Below are 18560 nucleotides of genomic sequence, written 5' to 3'. Positions count from 1 at the left end.
TCACCATCTTCATAAGCTATTAAAACCAGGCAGGTCAGTGTTCCTTATCTCCCTCATGACTCATCCCTCATAACTCCAGGGGATATCTTCTGTTAATGGGCCATCAAATCTTACTGCATGACTGATAAAATTACATCATCTCGTTGTGAGATGCTCCACCCAGGAGGAGGAACCAAGCTGTCCTACCTGGATATAATCTGAGGTTTGGAACACCACAGTCAGCTTTAGCCACTGAATTCGCAGAGGACAAGAGGTCCATAACCACCACTGAACATTCAGAGGAAAAACAAACCCTTCTACAGGACCACTGCTTCAACAGAACCACATCTATCACTGCAAGAGAACTGCAGCCACCATTTAATCGGACTGCTACCAATACCCTGACCAACAGGTTGTATTCTGACTCTTGTTAGTATTTCTGTATTATTGCATTTATCCTAATTATCCTATTAAATTGTATTTCTGGGATATTTTTCTGGCTTAATTTCAAGCAATAACACCCCCCAGCATTCAAAAATAAAATGGAAATTGATAATTTTGAGGAATTGTTCTCTGTCCTGTTGCTTGGGATGGAGTTGATGGGTAACATCTTTGCAATGCGCTCACCAAGATCTATCTGCAAATTTGGTGCTACGATTCAATCCTCACTTCTGGGATGCCTTTCTGCTTTGGCCCATTGTACAGGAGGCACAAAGCTCTGGTTCTGATTGTTCTTCCTTCCATGGGACAAGGGCAAGAGCCATATCACTTACTCTAGCTCCTTGCTGCCTGCAGAGTGTAGCTGCTTTAGGGAGGCTTTGTCAAAATTTCTAGAGGAAATCCTCCTAGAGGTGTTTTGCTGGCACTAAGCTCTCTGGTTAACATTGCTGCAGCACACTCATTTTTGTGTCTTAACACTGTGCCATGGTGAGTGCAGACTTTGCTCTCAGAAATTTTGTTTTCTCATGAGCGAGTGACCTTTGCACTGTGATGTTTCTCATTTAGCAGCTGCCCCAGAGCCCTGCAGAGAAAGCAGTGGGTGACGCGCAGTGAGCTCGGAGCATGGGCTCAGCAGGTCATCGTGGGACAATGTGGCTTCTTCCTGTTGTCTTCCTTTTCCTTCAGATGAGGCAGACAGGTAGAGCATTTGCTTTAACTTGGTTTTGTGCTGCTTGGCCTGAACCATGCAAGTAGTTGTCAGTGGTTTTGCTTTGCATGGCAGGGGACATGAGTGAACACTTGGTAGCTCTGCTCTCTCTGCCTTGCTTCCCTTTGCCAGCTGCAGTGTAATGATATCCAGGGCTGGGGCACATGGGGAATTCCATTTTGGCCTGACAATTGTGTCAGTGTAAATTATGGGTCAGTATTTTGATATGTAGTGTTTTCAAATGCTCAGCACGATTAATGGGCTATTTCTTATATTCTCAAGATGTGATAATTAAATAATCCTTCCTATCCATTTGTAAGTTTTTGAGGGACAAGATGCTGCCCACAATAATTAACTTTGCAGAGGCAAACAAGAACTCTACTCCATATGTCGTTGTGGTTTTCCAATTCTCCTCATAAACATCACAGCTGTGCTTACTAAAATATATTATCCCACGTATTCTGGCCCTGCCCCAAACAGGAACGGATCAGGTGGTAAAATTTAGAAATCTGAAATCTGTCCTGTCTAAAGCAATGAATTGTTAAGCAAGTGTCACTTTTCTGGATATCCTACTTCTTGTATGAAACAGTGCATCCCAGAGAATTTGTGTGAGAGGGGAACATATTTTTTGCATGAGAGCACTAAATGGGAAAGGCCGTGTCAGTGAACACGAGAAGGAATGAGGTGGGAGAAAGAGCTGCTACATGAAATGTGTGTCTAAATGCAGTTACCTCCCTGTCCTCCATGTAACTGAATTTATGATAAATGTGTGACTGTGGCCCTGGAGTCAGTTGTGTCCAGAAAGGAAGAACAGTTGCAGAACTGGAGATTCCAGCATAGATGTGGGCAGTGTGAGGTAAGAGGTCATAACTTCAAGCTCAAGAGTGTACCTCAATGGATACAGTGGGAAATTTTTGGTGCTCTAAGCAGTACAGAACAGAAGTTTGGCCTGGTTATGTGAATTTTGCAGGGTTGCGTATAGTTGGGGGGTTTATTAGCTTCTGTTTAATATGCCAGCATCTATGTCTTTAAATGAAAAACTCTGCAGGAAGAGACAAGCAGAAGGCCTGAGATGACCTTTAAGGAAATAAAAGTTGATGGTTATTAGCCAGTGGTTGCAATGTAGAAATGTCTTGTCTGGTTTTACAGGATTCACTCTATGTTATGTAGACTGACCACTGTATTACTTTATCTTCCCACCAAAAAAGGCTTGTGTACAAGCATATGGTGGCCACCAAAAAAAGATTGCAAAACTGAGGATGTGTAGATGAATCATTGCAAGTTTAAAATTATTGCATTTATACTGTTTATTCCATCTGGAATGTGGAAACTCACACGACTTATATTTTAAAAGGAAGGATGAAAGATGGCTTAAGAAAACTAAGAGCTCTTCTGTGTTCGCTGAAAAGGCTTGCACACTTTCAATAATTTGTGTTTTGGTTTGTCTTTGTAGATGGGAACCATTGCAGTTCAAATCCTTGTCACTATGGTGGCCACTGTAAAGATGGAATTGGTTCCTACACTTGCACCTGCTTGGATGGTTATCAAGGCAAGAACTGTGAATTTGGTAAGTTTCTGCTTTAGAGAGCTGTGGTGCTGAACTTCCCAGGGAGCTTTGCAAGGGGCATGTTTCACATGGAAATCCTTCCGGGGCTCACTTCTGTGGCATAGAGCTGCCACCATGGCCTTGCCACAGGAAGGAGTATCATTAGCCCAGAAGTAACAGTGGGAGTGTGGAACTGAGGTTCAGTCAGAGGACCGAGGGGAGTGACGAGGATTTGAGGTTTTAGGGCAGGAGGGAGAAATCATGAGGATTTACACCATTATGTTCTCTGTTAGTGTTTTGTGCATTCTTTGCCTGACAATTTGTCTCTGCTTTTCTGAGCTCACCATGCCATGGCCACTGGGCACACTTGGACTTCGCAAGTACATTTGGTGTGCTGGATGCAGCTGCTTTGTAAGGCACAAGCTGATGTTCAGCATTCACATCAGTTAATCCTAAAAGGGGCTTTGGGTGCTTGGCAGGTGAAGACACAGATCCTGTTTAAAGAGTGTGCTTTGTTTTGGAGAATCTCCAGATCTTCTGTGAAGTCAGTGTTTATGTACAGTTTTTCTCCCACCATGTCTTTTATAGTCATACCAAAGTTCTGCAGAATAAACAACGGGGACTGTGAGCAGTTCTGCAGTGTCAGGAGAGATGGACAGAAGGATGTAGTGTGTTCCTGTGCAGATGGGTATGCTCTAGCAGAGGATGGCAAGAGCTGTGTTGCAAAAGGTATGAGGCCATGTGATAAACCAATAGCACTGGTGGTGGGACTTGTTTCACAGTTAAGGGATGTCTTGGTTTACAGTTGAAGAATGTCTTTTGAACCACCAGTATCCTACATGACATAGACTCAAGAGTGAGGCCAAATGCTTTGTATTTCAAAAGCTTTCCATTTGTGAGGTGCTGTGATGGAGTGGATCAAAATCTAAGTGATTTTCAACCCTTTGCAAGGTGTCTCTCAGTGAGGCCTGTCAGAGTAAATTCCACTGTTTTCAAGAGAATAAAATGTAGAATCCGAGAATATCCTATCCTGTTTTGAAAAGAATCCTCAATGATCGTCAAAGTCCAACTCCTGTTCTATTACTAGACTACCCCAAAAATAACTCCATGTGCCTGAAAGTGTTTTCTTGAACTCTGTCAGGCTTGGGGCCTTGACTACTTCTTTGAGGAACCTGTTCAAGTGCCCAACCACTCTCTTGGTGAAGAACCTTTTCCTAATATCCAGCCTAAACGTCCCCTGACACAACTTTCTGGCATTCTCTCATGTTTCTTCATGGAAAGGGCTGTCCAGCAATGGAGTGGACTGCCCAGGAAAGTGGTGTGGTCAGCATCTCTGGAGATTTTCCAGAAAGAGCTGAATGTGGCGCTTAAGGCCATAGTCTGATTAAAAAGGTGGTGATCTGTCAAAGGTTGAATTCAATTATCTTGGAGGTCTTTTTCAACCTAAAGGATTCTGTGATACCATGTCCTACCCCTGGTCACCACAGAGAAGAGATCAGTGCCTGCCCCTCCTCTTCCTCTCAGGAGAAGGTTGTAGACCACAGTGAGGCCTCCCCTCAGTCTCCTCTTCTCCAGGCTGAACAGACCAAGTACCTCAGCTGCTCCTCACACGGCTTCCCCTCAAGGCCCTGCACCATCTTTGTTGCCCTCATTTAGGTGCTCTCTAAGAGCTTTATACCTTTCTTGAATTTAGATGCGAAAAACTGTACAAGGGACTCAAGGTGAGGCTGCACTGAGTAAAGTGATCACAGCAGGATCTTTGCTTAAACACTTACAGGCATATGAAAAAGCAGCTCAGAAAAAAATTTATGTTTCAGATTGCACTTAACCTTATCAGTTTGTAACTGAAGAGATTGGATAATTATGATTAGCACTATGTACATATGTACAATTTTGTTGTATTTCAAAATACCACAGGTGAGGGATAACCATTTAGAGATCATGTCAGGTTTTGTATACTTTATAGCTAATAAAAAGTTGCTGTCATTAGCCGTATTATTCCTAAAATAAAGCACTTCACTTCGTTTCCAAATTAAGTCAATTTTATTAAGAGGAACCACATGAATATATCAATGTAAATAATTGGAGATGATGCATGAAATGTTAAGTACTTTTAAAATATGATCAAAAGACAAAAGATGAAGGAGAGGCTTCACAATGCGAAAATAACACTCATTTTTCAAACCATATGGTCTTCTTTCTTGTTTGCATGTGCCAAGGCTTTGATATTGTCTGGAAAATAAGGAAGCAGCACAATATATACTGAGATGCTATTTCCATGGAGTTTCTTCTTATGCTGGTGTGTCTCTCCATCTTCAATTGTAATGTTCTTCCATTTACAGTAAAATACCCTTGTGGAAAAATTTTTGTGCCAAGGAACAAAAGGTCTGTTCTTTCACCTGCTGACTATAGCAATGGAACAAGTGATCAGGGTGACCCTCCTGCAAATGAAATGAGGGCAGAGGAGTACTTTGCAATTACCACAGAAAGCCCAACCCCTCCACCTAACAACAGAACAAGCAGCAGGAATCCTTATGTCAGTACCAGGATAGCTGGTGGGGATGACTGTCTTCCTGGCCAATGCCCATGGCAGGTAAGTGGAGGGGGTTGTGCCCTGCATGTGGGCAGAGCTGTCTCTGAGGGAAGATGAGCAGTGGCTCCTTCCAGCTGGTTGCCTTATGAACGTAACCCATGTGGCGTGCCAGTGGCATGAGATGTATGGATGCAGCTGAACTGGGTGGCCCTGGGCACTTGGATGTGCTGCTCTGCAAACTGCAGCCTCATGGTGTCAAGAAAAAGCTTTGTGCCACTTGAGATGGAACTGCCTACCCAATCCCCAGAGAGGACTTTTAGATCATGCTGGTGTCCCAAGCCATTTTTGCAGGTTATATTTTAGTTCTGTCAGAGACAATCCACTCAGGCAGCACTCCCAAGAGCAGGGTGATAAAGCAGATAAAGCCAGCTTCACAAAGACACCCTCATGTCTCAGTTCTACTCTTGAGTTTGGGCTGGCCAAAATGAATTCCTGCATTTGGGACATTGTTTGGGGGGCTAAGTCCAAGGAATGGAGTGATGCAAAGTCTGCACTCTGCCTGCTCAGTCAGTCAGTGCCTGAGGGACATTGCTCAGCAATTGGGGGTGAGGTAATGTGGAAGCCAAATGTTAACTTCACATAAAGACAATCGAGGCTCTATAGCAGTAGAAGTCAATCTGCAGTAGCCTCTGTACCTGGGAATGCAATACTAGGAGAGACCTGCAGGGCTACATGTACATGTTGTGGTAAGAAACATCTCTGTAGTGTGCAGAGAAATCAGTTAGCTCTTTATAGCTCATTGACATTAAACTGCACTTCTTCCTTCTGCCCTTACCTTTTTGCTTCCCAGGCTGTTCTGTTAGATGAGAAAGGAGAAGAGTTTTGTGGTGGAACTATTCTGAATGAGAATTTTATACTTACTGCAGCTCACTGCATAAACCAAACCAAAGAAATCAAAGTTGTTGTTGGTGAGTGATTATTTCTTTTCCTCCACTGAGGTGGGAGTATCTGTTGTGCCTAACCTTCTGTGCCCTAAATGTCCTGTGAGATGTCCTCATGATTCATTAAGGTTTGTTAGCATTTTGCTGTTCTTTATACTCTCTTGTTATTGTGAACATCCTGCTTTGTGACAACAGGAGCATCTGATATGGAAGGTGACAATGGGGCCTCTCTTTCTTTTCTATCAGCTAGCTGGAAGTGATTACAGTCAAATATTCTAGAAATATTGATTTTCAATATGTTCAGCAGAGCAATGCTTCTGTAGGAAGCTCATCATTCCTGGCACTTCAGAAACATCCAGATTTGTTTCTGCAGGAACCCTCAGGAAACCTATGATTTACTGAATAGAGCACAAAAGAGTAAATTCAGGTTTATCAATGCTTCCCTTTTGAGCCAGCACACAGGATCAACACAGCTTCATCTTTGCACTGTTGTAGTCCAGACCTTGTTCTCTTCTCTAAGCCAGGCTCAAGCTCCTCTAAGTGCTTCCAGACCACGTTGCATTAGTTTAGCTGAATCAAGTTACACCTTTATGTAAACTGGTACAAAAATCTCAATAGACCAAATCTCAGGACCCAAGCTGATCCAATTGCTGCTGAGAAATGTTGCCATACCTGTTTACAGTTTCCTTCTGGGATCTAAGGTCCTGGGCAAAGTACTCAGAATGAATATACTGCTTTTTTCCTCTTTCAAGATTGTTCTTAAATTCTTATCCTTTCTCCACATTAATGACCCATTTAAATTTCTTGTACAGGTGAAGTGGACAGAGAGAAGAAAGAACAGTCTGAATCAATGCACACTGTGGACAAAATAATCGTTCACACCAAGTTTGATGCTGAGACTTATGATAATGACATCGCCTTATTAAAGCTGAAGGAACCTATCAGGTTTTCAGAGTTCATCATTCCAGCATGTCTCCCCAAAGCAGATTTTGCTAATGAAGTTCTGATGACCCAAAAATCTGGGAGGGTTAGTGGCTTTGGGCGTGAATTTGATGGTGGAAAACTCCCCAAAAAACTGAAGATGCTTGAACTCCCCTATGTTAATAGAACCACTTGTAAGCAATCCACTAGCTTTGTGGTAACTGAGAACATGTTCTGTGCTGGTTATGACTCAGAGGAAAAAGATGCTTGCCAAGGAGACAGTGGTGGCCCCCACGTGACCAGATATAAGGATACTTACTTTGTGACTGGAATTGTTAGCTGGGGTGAAGGATGTGCAAGGAAAGGCAAATACGGTGTCTACACCAAACTGTCCCGGTTCTTGCGTTGGGTTAGAACAGTCATGAGTTTGTAGTGGTGGTGCGTGCCTTGATCCTTCTTGTTAACTGCCAAGGTGCAGGATTGGTAATGGAACTTTCTTTTCCTGCACATCTGCTAAGTTTCTTTTGAGATCTGATTCCTTAAAGTTATGGTCTGCTTCCATTTGTATTATTCTTGGCTTTAGAGCACATCTCTGTGGCCTGTGGAGGTGCTTGGACTTGTAGAAAGAGGGAATTTTCCCAAGCAAAAAGGCTGCTGAGTGGTGTCTTTGGCTTCTTTTCATTATTTATCAATGGCCATTTTGTTCGCTGTCTGTTGACACGAGTGCTCCTACCAGAGGCTCCTAAACATGTTCTGCACAGGTACTAATCATGATGAAAGCCGGAAGGATGGGTGTAAGTTAATGCTCATATTGCAGCCATCTGGCTCAAGAGGGAGGTTGTCCATCCTGGACCCATCTAGCTTCTACCTCTAGATGTGTTCAGAAGTTTAGGGGAGAAGAAGATCTTGCATGCCTAATTAAAGGTTTTTTCCTTTACAAGGACTGTACTTCTCTTTAGTTTTATTTGAACATTCTGATCATTAGAAAAATAAATGTGCATGGTCCCTATTTTGCATATCTTGTTCTGGATTGTGTGTGACCTGGTATTGGAAAGCTCCTTGCAAGTGGATTGTTCTAGATATTTCTGTTAAGTGCAATTTTGATGTGCATTTAAAATAAAACCAGCATTTGAATTAAAACATTGTTTCTTTTCTGTTCTTTTTTTTTTTTTTTAATATCACAGCCCCATCAGCCTCTATGCACTGTGTATTCTGCCCCCTGACAATTCTGATTTTCCAAGGCTCCTCCAATCTCGTAGGCTCTCCTGTACTCTGAGGAACACAGAACATCATTTGACCCTGCTGCATCTGTCTCAGGCTTTGAGCTGGTACTGGCTCCTTTCACCTAGCAGGTGCTGTGGGCAAGCAGACTGACAAACTGAAATAAAACTCTGCAAACAGGTGGAATTGCTGCAGTCAGGACTAATTGTGGGCAGGAAAGTGAATGGGCAGGTCAGTTACCCCAGGTAACATCAAGCAGGTCAGCTTGATGGTCTTGACCTGTGTAACTCCTCAGTGGCCTTACTTCAGTGTTTACTGAGCAGTGTTTGTTCCCTGAGCTCTTCTGTCCCCTGGATTCCTGTTCAAATCCTTTGTCCCACGGGTACTGTGCCTTGTGCTCCATCAGGGTGAAAGATCCCTCTTCAAAGGAAAACTGCAGGTCTGGGTCCTACTCAAATCCTACATACTCTTGCTAAGGGCTTTCTTCTACTTTAGCGGAGCTTGAGGACAGAAGCAAAACACAGACTGGGCTGTGAAGGTGTTCAGGTTGCTGAAGGCATCACTTCATGTCCATTGCTCTTTCTGTGCCAGCATCTCTGCCATGCTGAGAGAACATGAGTGAAACATCTGTTTCCCTATGGGCCCCTATCAAAGCTCATAAACAACCCTAGGATGTTCAATTAAAGGAGAAATTAAAGCACACTCGTTTTTGTTTCCCATGTAGACAAATGATAAGGGAACAATTTCACCTAGCAGATTTGAACATCTTGCAAAATCCAGGAGAGGGACACAGCACACAGCTGCTGAGTAAACAGGTGGATTTTAAGACACCAGAATTCCTCCTGGCAAGCAGACACATGGCTGGCTTAGGTAAAAGCTGGCATGTACCAAGGATGATGGACAGAGAGGCTCTAAGCTACTCTCTAGTGCTCAGGCTTCTTCTGCCTTCGAGGAAAAGCCAATCCTGAGACCCAAGGGAAGTAAAGAAGGATGGTAAGTAAGCCCCGTGACTAGAGAAGCCCTGCAGTAGATTTTCCCAGGAGGACACTGAAGTGTCTCTGATGTGGTTTTCTTCCAGAGTGGGAGATGTAAGTAGCTGTCAGGTGTGCAGCATGATGGGGGCTGCCCTATGGAGCCAGTGTGGACAAGCTGCCCTTTGTTATGGCATCCTATAGCATGGGAGAAAATGACACTGCAGCAGGCTCAGTGTCCAATGGGAAGCAACTTTCCAGGTAACTTCTTCCCTGGAGCCTTGGCCAACGTGCCAAAATTATAATAGAGGTCAACTTGATCCCTTGTTGGCTCAGTAGGCTGGGCTGGGTGACCTTGGCAGCCTTTCCAGGTGAGCAACACAAGCAGAGTGTCTCTGTCAGGATCATGCCTTTGTGCCCCGGACTAGCATGGCAAGAACAAGCTTCCTGTGTACTGCTCCATGGCACAGGTGACTCAGCTGGCAGGATTGTCTTCCATAGCCTGCTTCCCAGACCACAATGCCCTGTCAAGAGCTGTCCCCTTGGAGTGGTTTCAACAAAAGAAAATAGCACATAAAACCCAGAACCTCCCCCCCGCCCAGGTTTCATAGTACGATGGAAATTGATAAATTTGAGGAATTGTTCTCTGTCCTGGTGCTTGGGACAGAGTTGGTAGGTAACATCTTTGCAATGTGCTCACCAAGATCTGCACACTTGGTGCTCTGATTCAATCCTTACTTCTGGGATGCCCTTTCTGCTTTGGCCCGTTGTACAGGAGGCACAAAGCTCTGGTTCTGATTGTTCTTCCTTCCATGGGACAAGGGCAAGAGCCATGTCACTTACTCTAGCTCCTTGCTGCCTGTAGAGTGCAGCTGCTTTAGGGAGGCTTTGTCAAAATTCCTAGAGGAAATCCTCCTAGAAGTACTCTGCCACACTAAGCTCTCTGGTAAACATTGCTGCAGCACACTCATTTTTGTGTCTTAACACTGTGCCGTGGTGAGTGCAGACTTTGCTCTCAGAAATTTTGTTTTCTCATGAGCGAGTGACCTTTGCACTGTGATGTTTCTCATTTAGCAGCTGCCCCAGAGCCCTGCAGTGAAAGCAGTGGGTGATGCACAGTGAGCTTGGAGCCTGGGCTCAGCAGGTCATCGTGGGACAATGTGGTTTCTTCCTGTTTTCCTTTTCCTTCAGATGAGGCAGACAGGTAGATCATTTGCTTTAACTTGGCCTGAACCATGCAAGTAGTTGTCAGTGGTTTTGCTTTGCAGGGCAGGGGACATGAGTGAACACTTGGTAGCTCTGCTCTCTCTGCCTTGCTTCCCTTTGCCAGCTGCAGTGTAATGATATCCAGGGCTGAGGCACATGGGGAATTCCATTTTGGCCTGACAATTGTGTGAGTGTAAATTATGGGTCAGTATTTTGATATGTAGTGTTTTCAAATGCTCAGCATGATTAATGGTCTAGTCTTCATGTTCTCAAGAAGTGTGATAATAAATAATCTTTATTTACTATTAATAAGCTACTTAGGGACATAATGAACCACACAATGTTTAACAGTGTAGAGGGGAATGAGATCCCTCCCCCATCACCCACTGTAATTTTGTATGTCTCCACAAAATCATTGCATCTCCACCTGGTAAATCATTCTTCCTCTTCTTCAGGCTGGACCCTGAGATCTTCTCTACAGAGTAAGTTTATGAATCATTTTGCGGACATGATGCATGCCTTATGCTTTAATTTTGCTGTTGTCTGTGACTGGAGACAACTGAACAAACACCTGAGTCATCACCATTACAAGAACTATGTGTTAGAGGCAGATTTTGACATCCCAGAGATGAGATGGGAAAGGTACTTAGTGGGGCACAGGGTGCCCTGTGAGTCTCCAGAATGTTTCAGGGAAAATCGCATATAAACATGTCAAAAGCAATTTTGAGTTCACTTTTGCACATTTAGTGTTAAAATTTAGTGCTTTACATAACAAAGATGGTAGGTAGCTTCTATAAAAGTAACTGCAGAAATGGTAGAGCTCATTAATAAAGTAAAGAAAAAGAACAAGAGAATAAAAGTAATGTATTTTTAAAAGAGAGGCTACTTCTAAAATCCCTACAAAACCCCAAAGTGTTTAAGGCATATGTCCCAAAGTCTGAAAAGTACAGGACAATTGATTGAAACTGTGAGATCTTTCATGACTTAATCTCCAAAAGCAAGTGTAAAAGTGCCTAGCTCTGAGAGAATTTAATGTCCTGACATAAAACCAGAAAAGCTGAGTAGTAAATGCAATAAGATAAATGTGATGTGAAAATCAAGAGCCGATCTAAGTGTTTGAATAATGAAACAAAGACTATGAATGTTAGTCTGTGCTCGATGGAGAAGAAAATCTTTCTTCCTTCAGGTACCAAATAGCTTGTACCCAACAAGGAGGAATGAAACTGCTAAACTGCAGTGTTCAGGAAAAATTCACATCAAATTTCTCCAAGGGAAAGATCACATCAATTTTTCCCTAAAACAGGATAATAGGCTGGGTGTCTGCAAAACATGGAGTAAACCTCAGGTCTCTCCTTTAAGGGAAGCGTCCAACATAATTTTATCTGACACTTTTATTGCAACAGAAGCATCTGCAAGTTCAGTGCAAATCTGGTCAAGAAACTGTGCTGCTTCATTGAAAGATTCTATGGAGTGTAAATCTCCACACAGGTGGACCTGAAGACCTCTGACACAGTAACAGGCAAGACAAAACAGAGTGTTTTCTCATGCCTTTTTTACCTCATTGCAGACTGGAAGGACACCATAACTTGAGATGAGCATTCAGGAAGTCTTGGGAAACTGAAACGCTGGTTCAATGTAAATAGAAGGTAATCATGTAAACACAAAACCAAAATTTCACCTTTGGTCCCACAGCATGCAACTACAGAAATTTGTAAAATATGTAACAAAAGCAAGACTTCTTTGTTTTCTTGAGGATGAACAGCTAGTACAAGAAGTAATGAGATCCCATCACTCTAAGGGCTACTCAGACTAGATGTTAGGAAACACTTTTTAGACATTATAAGACTAATTAAGGAGTGTGTTACGTGTGGGTGAGCTGTGGAATCTCATTATGAATCTGTAGGAACAGGTTAGACAACATCTTTAAGAGCAGTTTACTTGTTCTTGCACTGTTAGAGCCAGGAAGAGCTCTCTCACTCTGCCTGTGATCTTGCAATACCAGGACTGAGCTAAGGTAGCATGAACCCTATACAGATGGAAAAGGACTATTGCAAGGGTCTACCAAGAGTCCAACACCTCATTGGTTATGGATGCTTTAGTTGCTGATATTTTTTGCCTCTTCCCAACATCCATGTTCATCTGGCAAGTACAGATTGCTCCTTGAACCGCCCTGTGAGAGCTGTTAGTTACAGCTGGGAAACACAGCATAAGATGTAGAATAATAGCAGTCTACCAAATGTTTACAGCGTACCATTTTAAAAATAATAATACAACTATTGTTATTATTAAAGCCTTTTGCTGGAATTGTACTGTATTTCCTAAAGTGGTGGGGTGCTTGCCTAATGTTTTTGAGCCAGCTTTTATAAGTTGCTCGTGCTTTTATGAAGTCACCATGAACCTGTAACCTGCCTGCACATTTGTCTCCTTTGCAGTCATACCAAGTGATGCAAGGTCAACTTGAGAACTGTGAGCAGTTCTGAAAAACTGAAGATGCAGGAATCATGTGTTCCTGTGCTGCTGGCTGTGTCCTGGGCAATGACCAAACCTGAGTTTCTGTAGATACAAAGCACATTATAGCTCATTCTATAGGGCACATCACATCTGTACAACGTTTAGGAAGTGCTGCTATGTTGCAGTGCCGTTGTAGCACAAAGGATAATGTTAATTGTTCAGACCTTTCACATGGCTTATTTGAACTGTTGATAACAAATTTAGTAAGATCTTAGCCAGAGGACATGATTTAAGTAACATCAAATTATGCAACTTTGAGGGATGTGAGGCAGCAAAAATAGCTCAAGAAAGTATTCTGTGCAATTGGATGTGTTCTCACAGGGCACTGCGAAATCCATGTCCCAGCAGAGGGAAAACCATATCAGAAACTGGTGATTACAGCAGGGCTCAGATTCCTCTTCTCACAAGACTGAAACAGGTCTTTCATGCTATGGAGGATTTTGTCAGAAAGTGACAGGTTAGATTTTTGATTGATAAAAGTTGGTGTCTAGTTTCAAGGCCTCTGGGACATGTTGAATGATGGAGTAGAAATCCAAGACATTTCTCCCTTTGCTGTACACAGTTCACAAAGACTTACCGTTTCAGTAGGAGTAACATCATGTGAATGAGTTATATTTCACTTGTTTCTGCTCAAAGACCACCTGTTCCATCTAGAAGAAATACAATCCACTTTTTCTTTTCTTCTAACAACAGGTTTCCTGCAGTTAACATGTGGCAACCTAAATATGTTAATAACTACTGACACTGATTTAATTCCATCAGTTTTGCCTGCATTTAAATTGAACATTAACCATCACTAGTCTTAGTCTATTCTTCTGTGTCTGATATATAATACCTTTGTAAATTATGCCAAATTACCATCATGAGCTTATGATTCCAAGCATAGAATACTTTACTCTATTTTCCAATTAAAATATGTATTAATATAATAAATATTACATTAGCAGGTACATAACAATAATTATACCAATAATAGAAGACGTTTAACTTTTAAATACTTTGAAAATGCTGAACCCACTTTCTACTTGCTCAAAATGGGCAAGTCTTAAAAGAATTGAAAATTATTTTAATTTTTCAAACATTCTAATCTTTTTGCATGTGCAAAGCTTTTGTTAATATCTTGCAAAATCCAGCAGAGCCAAACCTGACACATGCATATCTAATTAGATTGTAAAAGGTTGCTGTCAAGGAGTTTTCCTTGAAATTAATGTTAAGAAAGTTTTTATCTTGTTTTCATGAAGGGTTGATTCCCTAAGAGTGATCTGTTTCCCTGCAAACCATTTTCCTCCCCTGTAGGTATCTATCTGTAACTCTAAGGGCTGCTTTTGACTGAGAAACCCGTGTTCCAGCAGGTTTGAATAATTGTGGTGAAAACCAGCCCAAGATGCCATGGAAACTCGATGTACTTTCCTGACCATAGAACTATTCTTTATACCAAGGGCTCAGCTGAACAAGCTCTGCTGGATGGCACTTCAGTGACAGAAATTGCTTTCAACAGCAGCTGTCTGTCCTTCTGCTCTGCAGGGTTCCTTGCATGTCACTCAGCTTGGTACCTCAGGGACAGCACAGGCACCATCCCCACAGAGATGCAAGACTACAATCCTCCATTTTCTATATATGGGCTTCAATCAGGTATTTCTGAGCTCAGGTGGAGGCTGGTGACATCAGGTGAGCATTCACTGAGTGTGTTCAGTGTTCTGGATAGGGGCTCTTGGCTGTCAGCATGCAACACTTGCTTCAAAGTTCCAGTACCACACATAGATCAAGCATTTTGGTTTTGGTTTTGCCTTTGCAGTCCAGTTCCCACATAAGGCTCAGAAATCATGAACTAGATGGCAGAAAGCCACAGCAATCACACATGTCCATCCTGAAAACGAAGGATCCACTGAGGCCTTGAGCAGACCATTGGAGGTCGCCAGGGAGGCTGGCACTCACCCTGCATGTCCCTGTGGCAGGAAAGGAGCCTGGACTGGCAGCTGTTTTCTCCTCAGTGTGCTCCTCCAGCCCTGCTCCCAAGAGGGCCAGGCTTCCCTGGTGTCAGCATTTTGGGTGGGTTATTCCGCTCTCTCGAGTACTGTGCTTCTGCACAGATCTCCAGCCCTGAAGGACCTTGTGTCTCCATTTCAGCATCAAGCAAGCGCTGGGAGGAGCAGCCTAGGAAGAACGGGGTTGCAGGTATGGGGTCGTTGGTAAGTGCTCCTCATCTTGCCCTTTACTACAAAAATAAGAAACTGTCCCACATTTTATTCTCCATAAGTGAGACACTGAATTCTAGCAGAGTTTTTCTTACCCTCTTGTTGCTCCTCACTGCCTCATTTTATCTTTTCACTAACAGTGAAATACATGGCAAAATTTATAGAATAGACAGTTTCTGTCAAATTGGCTTGTCCTAGTGTATTTTGTATATGCTGGAATCAAATGTCAACAAGAGAGTTATGTGGGCAGAGGAGGCTGAGCTGAGGTAGTTAAATTGGTTTAATATTACCATTTTATGCAATTTCCTGTGTTTGCCAAACACTGAGGAATTCCAGATGCCTCATTCAGATATTAGCAATAACTGTTTCGACAGCATGTACAAATTATTCTGGGACTGTTCCATACTTGAAACCTCAAATATAGTATTTACTATTGCTGTTTATTAAAAAGTAGTTTATCACAAAATCTAGACACTGAAAAATAGGGTTTTGAGTCCTAAAATTTGTACTCAACCTACCAGAGTAAAGCAAAAATTGTAGTTGCCTTAACTCCAATTACCTGACCATTTAATTCCCAAAGAGTCTTCACACAAATTGAGGAAGATCAAATATATGTGTGAATTTGTAAATTTTTGTGTGCAGAATGTTCAAGTTTTAAAAGAGAATAAATAAGTATTTTCTATTTAAGTCTGACTATATTGCCCTACAAATGAAGCTAAGTTCTTTTATGTTGAGTCTTGTCTATCATAAGTGTCATAGGAATGCTATAATGTAGCCCAAAAAGTTTTATTAAAGTTTTCATTGAAAGCATTATTGTGATTGAAAAGTTCTGATTTTCTACTTGCTTGGCATTTTGTCAGCTCTCTAAAACCTTTCCAAAATGGGTATGAATTGCTACAGCTTCAGGATACACAACTGGTCAATTTTATTTGTATAGCAATTTGCCTATATAGAATGCAAGGAAATTTGGTCCCTTCTATTATGGATATGCCTTAGACTTGTTGGTATTGTCTTATTAGCAACTACTTTCGTTATCTGACACAGGGATGGTAGTCAAGGAAAGGTAAGAGCCAATGCACAGTGCGGAAAAAATACTTGGCCATGCTGAATTTGATACACAAACTTGCAGCAGCAGCACAGTCTTTCTCAAACTGGAGAAACCTATCATATTTTCTGAGGATGTTGTCCCAGCATGCCTTCCAGAAGATTTTGCTTGATACATTCTGATTAATTAATTGGAATTGTCAGTGGCTTTGGGAACATGTTTGAATGTGTGTGGCCAGTCAAAAGAATGAAAGCATTGCAAATCCTTTATGCAGACAGGGACTTTTGTAAATTCACCCTTCATAGCCTGGTCACAGAAAACATGTTTTGTGCTGGTTAGGATAGATGGAAAATGTCTGCCAAGAAGATGAAGAAGACTCCCATGGAACCCAACAGAAATGGTTTTTGCTTTGTTACTGGTATCATCAGCTGGGGAGAAGGGTGTGAGAAGTGAGAAATATGGGATATACACCAACTTGTTAAATTTCCTACCCTGGGTGAGAAGTGTTTTGATAAAAAATTTAATGGTTTTGACATTTGATAAACCGAGTTACCTTAGCCACCAGTTCTGATTCCTAATTAATATTTTCTTCTTTTTCAACATGGTTGCTAAAATTCTGACAGATTCTGGTAGTTGGTTCTACCTTTAAGAGGTGCTGTCTATTTATTCTTGGGCTGATACCTGGTTTTCAGAAGGTGGACTTGCACTTTCCGAAGAGCTTGCTGTTTCCAGACAATGACATTTCTTCAAATGGTTTAGGAACTCCTCTGCTCTTGCTGTTATAACTTGGATTTGTTTATTGGAGGCTTTGCCTTTGTGGATAAGCCCACCTCCCACTGCAATGAAAGTTGGAACTACCTCAATGTTTCTGTGGCAGTACATGCTTTATAGAAACAACCTTCACTAGGATAACATCAAAGCAAGACAGTATCAGAGTTGGACAGCATTTTAAAAGCCTCTTAAAAAGCTACCTGATTTTCTAGATCTATAAATATGTATATAGAAAGAATACAGATGAATATACAGATGAAGTATACAGATGAATTGGTGCTTGCTGTCACCAAAATCACTGCTGTTCTGATAGCTTCTTGCTTTCTTTCTGAGATACTTCCTCCACCAGTATTATTGATATAATGATTTTGGCTATCATAAATTGAATGCATTGCATACCCTACAAATTACAATATTGTTAGATGTTATTATTTATATAAAGTATTATTTAAATAATTCACAGCTGAAAAAAAAAATTGAATCTGCAATAATATTTCAAGACTAATAAAAGTCTCTCTTATCATCTGAACCTGACATCTTTGGTCTGCCTTATTTCAATCCAGAGAAAAAAATAATTTGTTTTGCTGCCAGTTCAGTGGTTTGTAAAAATTGTGAAGCAGATATTGAGATATTTGAGCCTCTATAGAAAAAGAACTCTATGTTGCACTTCAAAAAGTGTGTCAGTATACATTTTGGAAGAAAGAAGAAAGATGCTACAAATTGGATTGTGGCATAAAATGTACAATATTTTTCTCATTCCCTCCCTTCACCATATACAGTTTTCAAGTGTGAAAGTCACCATTTGGAGATTATTTTTATAATGGAATTTGTTAACCAGTTTGAAAGGAATAGAGCAGTCAAATTTGTTCTGCAATGATCACTGTTTTGTTTTCCTATAAAAACTCAAAAACCCCACTCTGGAGTCTGTCCCATTTGCATTATTTCCCTGCCATTTTTCTCTGACACGTCCTGAACTTCAGGCTGAAGATGAACTCGATTCAGGAGTGACAGTGCATTGTAGGTCATGGTGCTCAAGCCACAGACAGAAGCTCAACCCCTGATGGCTGCATATGTCACTCCCTGACATCACTGCTCCAAAGAATATTGCCCTGTTTGAATTCCTTTAGGACCTCCTGTGAAACCTCTGATTATAGTTCAGCCCCAAACTATAAAGAGAGCCTGATCTAGGAAACAGTGGGCCATGCTCAGATGTGTCCCAGGGACTACAGGGAGGCCATAACACAGGGCTGGCACTTGCTGATCCCTTCCCTCATTGCCACCCATGTCTCCTCCCACCCAGCCCTCCATGACCACTTGTCCCAGTTCTGCAGCACTCCTGGTTTATTCATAATCAGTTACAGAGGGCACAGACACCTCTGATGGGCTTTGATTGCTGCCTTTAGCTCAACATGCTTTCAGAGGAGTCAGTCATCTGAGCTCCTCCTTCCTCACCTCCCAGTTTGCATTGCCAGGCATGAGACACCATCATCAATCTGAGATGTTCGGTACCAGATAAGAACAAATTCTGTCTGCAGGGACACTTACCACAGCTGCTTAATTGCACAGAGAACTG

This window comes from Catharus ustulatus, chromosome 2 (genome assembly GCF_009819885.2).
Source record: "Catharus ustulatus isolate bCatUst1 chromosome 2, bCatUst1.pri.v2, whole genome shotgun sequence".
In the NCBI taxonomy this organism is placed as follows: domain Eukaryota; kingdom Metazoa; phylum Chordata; class Aves; order Passeriformes; family Turdidae; genus Catharus; species Catharus ustulatus.
This window is presented reverse-complemented; position numbering follows the sequence as displayed.